Here is an 8,659-nt window from a genome sequence, read left to right on the forward strand (position 1 = left end):
AAAAGAAAAGTGGGAACACATACGGTTAATAAAACGGAAGCTTGCATCTCAATTTTAACGGAAGATCGGTCTTCACAAACTTATTTCCATGATATCTGTGTACCGATTATTCGTATCTGGATATCGGAAATGAAATACTTGAAAAGTTGTAAAAAATCAAACTTTTGCAGCAATTTACCCCGAAGTGCCTCCGTTGAACTGTACCGTGGGAGCACAGGTGCAGGGCGTAGAATCGGCATGCAGGCATCGGCAGACCGTTGCGCTGCAATCAGACCGGTAGAATCCGATGAATATTTATGCGCATCCACCTACGCCTTGCGCAAAGCCGCGACAATCCGCCGATGATATATGCGGTGAATTTTTTAAGAGACGTTGCGTCGCGCTCGCGCTACGCACCGCCCGAATCCCAGGCGACATGCGACCGCCACCGTTGCATTCACGAAAGCGCAAATGGAACGCGGATGACACACAGGTGTAACAAGGGAAGCAAAATTAGAGGAGCTACACGCGTATTTGGATGAAAAGCGTATTTGTTGAAAGAAAGGGGGTATTATCTGGTACGATTCAAACCGCTAACTCCAATACGAGCCGATGCGCCTTTCATTCTTCGGTGAAAAAAAATAACCGAGAGAGATTCTATTGCTCGTTTCCACTATTGAATTAGCTTACTAACTTTAGTTTCTATAATAGCTTTCAATCGTTTTCACAAGGTGAAAAGCATTCTACCGATATTGAAGCACCCTCTCCTGGTGTTCCACATAGTCTGCTTTTTTATATCCGTTACACGAGCTAGTGTATGCACATATTTTTAAAACCCGTACAATTTTCCGACGTTATTAGAGTAAATTTAGGGTATGATTCTAAATTGCAATGAGTGTATTTTTATCAATTTGCAATGAAATACTTATAACTGTGATAATTGATGAGTATTCGCCGACTTTTAATAATTTTTATTTCAGAATTAGTGTATAATCACTAAAAGATCAGTGTATTTTCACTGATTCAGTGATAAACGCTATTAAAAAATAATGAAAATAAAAGTATGTTTTTTTTGCATGTTAAAAACTATGGCCATTATACTCAAGTTTACTCTATTGTTTCAATGATGCGTACAAATTTTGCAATCACAAATAATAGGCCACTTCACGCGCGTGACTTTTTAAAATTCTTCCTTACTTTTTTTTAGTTCAAAGCGCGTGTTTTGTTGCTTCGTTCTCTAATTAAATTAAGTTTTCCGCTATGTCGTCGGACTTAATTAGAATCGCTCGACCACATATGTTTGAATTTCTCCTACAAAATAACCGCATAAATATATGTATACATATATACGGCGAGGGAATATAATTAACCACGGTACTTCCGGTCTCTTGCATGCTAAAGAACCAACTACTAATTATGTGCGAAACTTTGATTAGGAGCGAGTATGAATTTCTTGAAACAACGCAATCAAATTTATCATTGTGAAAATATGAAATGATCAAGAAGATATCCGACATTTTTGTCAAAGCAAACGTTACATAAATTTAATTTGCATTATAGACTTTAAAATTTTCGAAAAATATACATAAAATTTTTGAACAAATACAAATACCTTTAAATAATCTGATAATAAAACCCATACATGCTTACATATTTTTAAAAATTAATTTTTTTGATGGTTTAAATATATTATTGTATTATATTTAATGCAATTATAAAATGTACCGTTATAAATTGGATAAAATTGTGTGCCGTTACTCTGAGAAAAATTTCCAATGGATTTATTAATTAAATACCATATTCGATTGTTAATTTCGTTACTAGTTAAACGCTAGAATCTCCGATCATAATTATCTAATAAAAGATAGACATGTCTAATTCAATTTCTCATTGGATATATAACTTTTATTGAATATATCTATTTATTACGGCAACATTAGATTATTCGATTAAATATGAACGGATATTTTTCTCAGTGTACTTGTTTAATTCATTTTCTAGTATATTTTTATAACTAAAAATATTTATTTGAATCATTTTTAGAATTATTTACAGATTTCTGTCTGTAATTCTGTCTGAAATATAACTCATAAGTAGTAATAAATTTAAAAATTTACTAGAATACATTTAAAGATTTGCTCGACTTTGTACAGTGCAAAAAAAGAAGAATTACAATTAATTTTAAGATTATACAAAGAATTCATCATCAAAATTGGATTCATCAATAATGAGACACGTTTTACCCAATTTGCATGTACATTTACATAGAAAATAACGCAGTAATGTTTTTTTTTTTTTAGTAAAAAAAATAGTATGAAAAAATCTTTAGTCGTGCAGATTATGGCGCACAAAAAGCTGTTACACACTTTGCGGTAAAGTACGTGAAACGAGAGTATTAACGCGTATTCGCTAGGATGCGAAATTGCTCTTACATGTCGCAGCCGTGTGTACGCATCATAATTAATGCGCGCAGATTAGGGGATTAAACTAACTGCTGTAACGGCAACTAGTAACGTTCTCAACCTAGATATGCAGCGCGGTCTGACGATGACACTCAGTCGGGCGCGCTTCGCACAGATAATTTCTATATTTATCACATAATACCGCCGGAAGTTTGTCCTTAGAATAATTCATTCTCCCCCTGCAGCGTACCGCGGCTACGCTGCTACCCCGCGGTGCATGCGTGCTGTGTACGTCAACATGAATTTACCACACTTCCTCTAATCGATCGAATCTGATGCATTAATCTTAATCGACCGATAACGAGTTTCTAATTCTCGGAAATGTACGTGGAAATCTCGATTTTAAGACACAATTACAGATTCTTAATTCGGTTATCGCTCTTATTTTCCGACATTTCTCGCACGTCGCGTTAATGGTAAGAGTAAATTTTATATGAATCCCTCGTTTAAAGCTGTCAAGTCTAAACGTAACAGAAAAATAAAAATTAAATGTAATATATAACTGTTTAGAATTTAAATTACTAAATTATGTCTACTGCATCACTATTTTTAGTTCACGTTTTATGTATAAAGTTTGGAAACTCCTCGTAAAGCAACTCGATATATGTTTGCAGATATGAATAATCTGATTGCAAATAAATTTGAATTACAAACTGAAATGGAATACAACTTGGTAGAATCGTGTAGCATATTAGCAAGGCCATTACATCGCAAAACTCAACTTTTATATTTAATTTACCTTTTTATTAACAAAATTACATTTTTAACATTACAGTAGTAAAGGGCACGTTCCAAAAATTAACGAAAATACACGATATCGAACTCTATGTCACTCGCTTCGTTTACCTCGAAAGAGAGAATTTAACCCAAAGGAGATTCGATAATCCCGTTCTCATCGATTATCAAGAGCGGCAAACTCGACTCTATTAGCAAGGGATTAATCGTAAGAGCCATGACTGAAAATAAAATAACGTTTTTTGGTGTTTTTTTTGACGGGACATCCTTTGTTGTTTGCCTTGCAGAAACTATTCGGAAAAGCGCACGCGCACGACACCGCATACCGACGCGGGTACCTTTGATCGACGCGTTTTGAAGGACCTGGGTCGCGCTTCAAACACCCCTACTGAGCTTCCCTCGTCATTTACACGTACGCTCCACTTTCGACTCGAGCGGGCGCCAGCCGACGAAATCAAACGAATCAAATGAACTGAGTAAAATCCTTCGATAAAAGACAGAAATTCGCTTCGTTAGAGCCAGACCTGTCTGACCCGACTCCTTCCGTTACCACTGACACCTTCAAGATTCCCGCGGAGAGATTGGCTGTTGACACCACGAAGAATTTTCCTTTTTTTTTTTCGTTCTTTCTGTAAGGACGGCAGAATATCCACTATGACGTGGATTATAGATAATTTCAGTAGATAGCTGACTCTGCGTTCTCTAAGGAGATATTTTTATTTGTCACTTTTTCTCGAACAAGCGTAGACCTGCAAGAATGTAGACATCGAAGAAGGAAAAGAAAAAAGTAGCTTTAAGAAAAACAGATAGGATGGATAAATTTATTTTATAGAAGGAAACATTTGTATTCTATGCATTATAATACCAAAATAATGCAAAGTTTTCTATATAATTTAGGTAATTTCAATTTATGATTTGTTTGGACAACTTGAAATCGTTATCAGTTAATTGTTTTTTAAAGTACACATCACGAATTTATACAGAAATTTTTAGAATTATTAATTATAAATGGAGAAATTAATTTGCAAATGCCCAGTATTGTCGCAAGAATAGAAAAGAAAATACAAAAATAAAATGTATAATTTTTTACGATTTTGATTCAGCATCTTTAAAAATGTTTGTAAATTTTGATTTTGAATTCAAAATCAATTTTAAAACTCAAATTTCAAAACGTCATATTCAGGAGAAATTGTTTAACACATTTTAAACAAAATTTGAATATCTTTCGCTATTGTTTTCAGTCACCTTTGAAAATGATAAGCAAGCAGTATTTTATTTGATTACCCAAAGTATTTTGTTAAAACTCAGCGAAGGGTGAAAAAAATCTTATTTATGAAGGAAGATTAAACAAAACACATTAGCTTGACTCAAAAGAACTCTATTAATGAAGGGATTAAATCACGCCTAGTTATAAAGCGCTCCAGATTAAATCAGTAGTATATATACAGCGTAATGCAAACTATGTGCATCTGCATAGGAGACGAGGTGAGAAGCACGTAAGCTCGCTGCTTCTTTTCTAAATGGACCGCGGCAGGACGCTGAACTTCCTGTAAGAAGGTAGCGCGCCGGCGGCTGCGTGACATCGGGTCGGGCGAGCTTAAAATTCAGCGGCAAAGCAGCACGGCGACGTTCGTGAACAACGACGGTGATTTGCATATCAAAAGTAGGAACAAACTATTCAGAACCGGGTCAGAAATTTCCAGCGTGACGCGACGCGACACGGCGCGCAGCATGATCGCCGTGGAAAATATTTCCCGCACACACGTTTTTACGCGCGACACTTCGCGCGCGCGTGTCTGTTGCACGCCGCATCAAGCATTCCCAAACTTTTCATCCTCCGACACGTTCTTTTATCCTCTAACACCGGCTAAGAAATTGTGAACTCGGCGAAAATTCGCGCATGGCTTCTTATCCCGGTGAAATTTCATCCTGGAAAAGGAAAAAGTTGTGGAAAACGATGGTCAAACAATCCTCGCGTGACTTCTCTTTACGGGCGAAAGTTGTAAAGTTACAACGTATAATTATATTCAGCGCACATATTAACAAACTAACAAGGCGTGGCAGAAAGAATAGCGCGGAACCGTCGAAATGGATTTTCATCTTTATGAGAAAAACATTAATTCGACGTAATCTCGTAAAATTAATTCAATTCCTCTTCCTTCCACGGACAATCCTTCTAAGCCAAGATTTCTTTTGTCCTTTTGGTGAAAAGGAAATGCCGAGAACGCGCGAGGGATTTGGAGGGGAAAAAAAAGTCGGAGGAAAAAATCTGACGGCGCGTAACACACGTGTGTCCGCGAAATATGGTTGCACGTCGGGAAATCCGGTATTTCGTACATGGAAAAAGGATTTGTTTAGGATCTCTGGGAACGCGGTCTGGAAACGACGCGCGGTGCATGTTCAACGGTCACGAGAGGGAGAACAAGATCCGGATTTCTAGAATTTCGGGACTCCGGGAGGTCGAATCACGCGCGAGGAGAGACCTTATTTCCCGACCGATTATTTCCGCTTGCCCGGCATCAACGAGCGATCGCCATCAGTATTCGGCGAGAAACGACCGCGGGCGAACACCGCGGCTCGTTACGCGCTCCGATGCGTGTCCGAAGATGTTTAGTTAACCGTACGAAATGCGGAGAGAGAGAGAGAGAGAGGGAAAGGGATTCGTTCGCGGGTGGCTTTGATCGCTGAGCGGAAACTCGCGTTGGGCTTTCCGCGAGGCCTAGATCGTCGTCGTCATGGCCAAATCGGCGGCGGGCGAATCCGATTATAGCACCGACAACAACGTCTAATTGAAGTTCCGCTGTTTAAGCTCTCACCCCCTCCCGTTTCTCCCCCCGTCTCACTTGTCTGCGCTTCCTCCTTTGCGAGTATCAATGGCTCGCGATCGCCCTTTGATGCGGGCGCAGAGCTTCAATGAGACCGAATACGATAATTGTAGAGAGAACGATAATTATCACAGATAATTATTATATAATTATTATAATTATATATGATGAAATGTGAAAAATAATTTTAGCGAGAGAGCAAGAAAACGTTTAGGCTTTTTTAAAATTAAGTTTTATGTGACCGGTTCTTTGTGTATACTTTTTCTACATTAACTTTATGAAAGAGAGAGAGAGAGAGAGAGAGAATTATAATTAAAACATCTAAAGGTATACATTTGATCATTGATATATTTCATTATAATAATTTTCCAGTGTAATTATTTTTTACTTTATTTGTCATTATTTCTCTTACAGTTACATTTAAGTCACACTTTACGTTTGTAGTGTTTTAATTACAACGATATTAGCTGGAAAGAACGATATTATACTTGTACGCACCAAAGGTTTTTGTGCCTTCCTAACGGTTTTCTCCATTCTCATCGAAAGAGAGAATCAGAGAGAATGAAAGTTGAAAGTTCTTCTCATGAAAAAAAAGACGAGAAAGCTGACGAACAGAAAAGCCCGCAATCAGAATTCCGGGTAATCTCACTGCGAGGGTTAAGGGTGTGATAAGAGCACGATCGCGATCGATCAGCCCTATCAACCTACCTACCTCGTCAAGAATCAAACGGCGCGGTGAGGAAAGAAAAAAATAACGCAGAGAAAGAGAGAGAGAGAGATAGACAGAGATGGGAAATTATCTAACAAAGAGATTGCGACGAGATGCCGAGTGTTCGTACCGATCGCGATGCATATTCGATTTCCTGCACGCGACTGAACAGGAAATAGATTCGTGCACGTCGAGGAGGGGAGGGAAAAAATTGAAGGAGGATAGCGGGAAAGAAATTAAACCTCGCCAGGAGAGCACTCGACGATCCTTACACGCGAAAATTCGGCGATCCTTTATTACGGGTGGAAGTTCACGTGAGATCGTTCCGTGTGCCGCGCGTATCACGCGATAGGATCTGCGCGCGCCACGGGAAATGTGATGTGAGCCTTTTAGAACCTTTAGGATCCAGGTACCGAATACCACCTATATAATAACCGCGATTCACACAGTGAAAAAAATCATTCAATCGCAAATGGATCGGTTTCGAACGTTGCGGTTAACATAGATCTTTTACCGATAATTGGTTTGTTCGTACACCAAGCCGAAGTAACGTATATGGTTGCGTAATAGGTATATAAAAATTTATGTACTCTTATTGCGCATTCTTTGAAACTCAAAAGTATCCGCAATGATAATACTTAATACTGGAATTTTCGAGCGAGATAAGAAAAGTGAGGAAAGAACTTTGTTTTATAAGAATGTTAATTAATGTTGTTACAAGCAACAGAGAAAAAGCAATACCTTGAGACTAAAATATTATTTCTATTAAAGCCGCAACAGCAAAGAGGATAGTACATTAAAAAACGTAATTATAAAAATGTATGGCAAAATTAGTCGCAAAGAGTCAATACTTTTTTAAAGTTATAATAAAATATTTATCTCTCTCTCTCTCTCTCCCTCTCTCTCTCAGTATTTGCATATTTATTTACATCATTCCTCTCAAGCATCCATTAAAGATTTTCACGAATAAATTCTTTTTTAATACATAAAGCATACGCAATAATATCAATAAAACATGATATTATCATTTACATTCATTCGTTATTGCGTGCAATAAGTATATTTGTTTTTATTTTTACGTTAAATGTTATCAGAACAGAGAAAATTGTACGATATTAAACGAAAACACATTATTTTTTTATATGTTATGTATGATACATGAAATACAACTGTCCATGGTTAATTTGCGTCAATGCTTTAGTACTCTTTTATTTTTTAATAAAAATCGTCGAAATGTTTTGCGCAAAAATTGTACAATGATTGTTTTTATTGTATTTGCATAACGATATCAATTGAACATTAAAATCGCACAGTAAAAATAATATATGCCGTTACTCAGTGCACTGCGAAGCAGCACGAAACTTCTGTTGTCTAGTAATATATATTATTTTTCTAAGCATAAATAATTATTAGAAAACATACTTTTACACATAAAATGGATAGTAATGTCATCAGTCTTTCAATTTCTAAATATTTCTCTAAGTAAATTTAAAAAAAAATAATTAAAAAATTAAATTTTGAAAAAGCTATTTTTAATTAAATTTAATATTACATTTTTTTACGGGAATACATATTATATAAATAATGAACAAAAGTATTCTTATGTTGTCAAAAATCAAGCTTTAGATCAAAGTAAAAATTATAAAATTTCTGATGAAAACTAAATATTTTCTAGTTAAACTCGAAAATAATATTTTTAGTCTGAAAAAAAGATAGTTTATAATTTAATTACTAAAATTTATTATTCAGTTTTGTGTGTGTGCGTGTGTAGGTTTATAGGGAGAGAGGAATGTAAACACACTATGTATGTGCTTGTATGCGCACATGTACAAACATGTGTATATGTTTCATTGAATGTAATATCACGTATTTTTTCATATATACAATTTATATGAAAAAAAAAGTAATTTAAAAAATAGAGATTTAAAGAGCTATAATGTTGGTATAAA

This window comes from Monomorium pharaonis, chromosome 9 (assembly GCF_013373865.1).
Source record: "Monomorium pharaonis isolate MP-MQ-018 chromosome 9, ASM1337386v2, whole genome shotgun sequence".
NCBI classification, from domain to species: Eukaryota; Metazoa; Arthropoda; class Insecta; order Hymenoptera; family Formicidae; genus Monomorium; species Monomorium pharaonis.